Source organism: Lepisosteus platostomus, chromosome 17 (assembly GCF_059453375.1).
Source record: "Lepisosteus platostomus isolate fLepPlt1 chromosome 17, fLepPlt1.hap1, whole genome shotgun sequence".
Classification (NCBI taxonomy): Eukaryota; Metazoa; Chordata; class Actinopteri; order Semionotiformes; family Lepisosteidae; genus Lepisosteus; species Lepisosteus platostomus.
Window position 1 is genome coordinate 22,180,156 of NC_142627.1, and position 830 is coordinate 22,180,985.

Below are 830 nucleotides of genomic sequence, written 5' to 3' on the forward strand. Positions count from 1 at the left end.
TGTTTCTTTACTTACTGATACTGTATTACTGCTGTATTGCCTGATGTCAGCTATAATTTATCATTGTTCAGAAACCTAATGAAAACCTTTCATGAATATATTTATAACAGGCCAGTGTCTTTTAATTATATGCTCTGAGTAGCCATTAAATCTTCATCCACATTACAAGCGTGGAACATTAACACTGAAACTGAATTTTATTTAATGTGCAAAGACACTGCCATTATTAGTATTATTATAAATGTTTAATCTAAAAACTTACAGCAGCTACCCGCTATATTGGCGTTTTCTACTGACTTGTCTCATTACATTCATACTCCTGACTTCTCTGGTATTCAGCTGTGGGCTCTGTGCGAATGTGAGGATGTTTCTATTCAGACTTGCTGTGTCTAACCAGCCGAAACGGCTAATAAAACAGTTGGTGGGTGATGGACAGTGATCTGAAAAAGTGTCATACTGCTGATCGTTCCCAGCCCTGTTCATTTTTCTTAAAACAGTTTAAGAGTTTTTAATGTTTATTTAAAAAAAGAATTACACTTTAGATATTATGCCTTTTGGAAATTGAATCTGGCAAGGACACCAGGAGGAATTAGATGAATAAGGGGTTGTATGAGGGGGCTGTGAGTTCTGCTGCCACACAGCTCTTGGATCCTGGGTTCAGTTCTGGTCTGGAACACCTTCTGCGTGGAGTTTGCATGTTCTTCTTGTGTCTGAGTAGATGTTGTCATTGTGCTTTATCTTCTTACCACCTCCCAGAGGCATTCTGGCTAGGATAACATTCTTTCTTGGGTATCTGGGGTATAAAGTTCTGCCTGATACATCCTGATAAA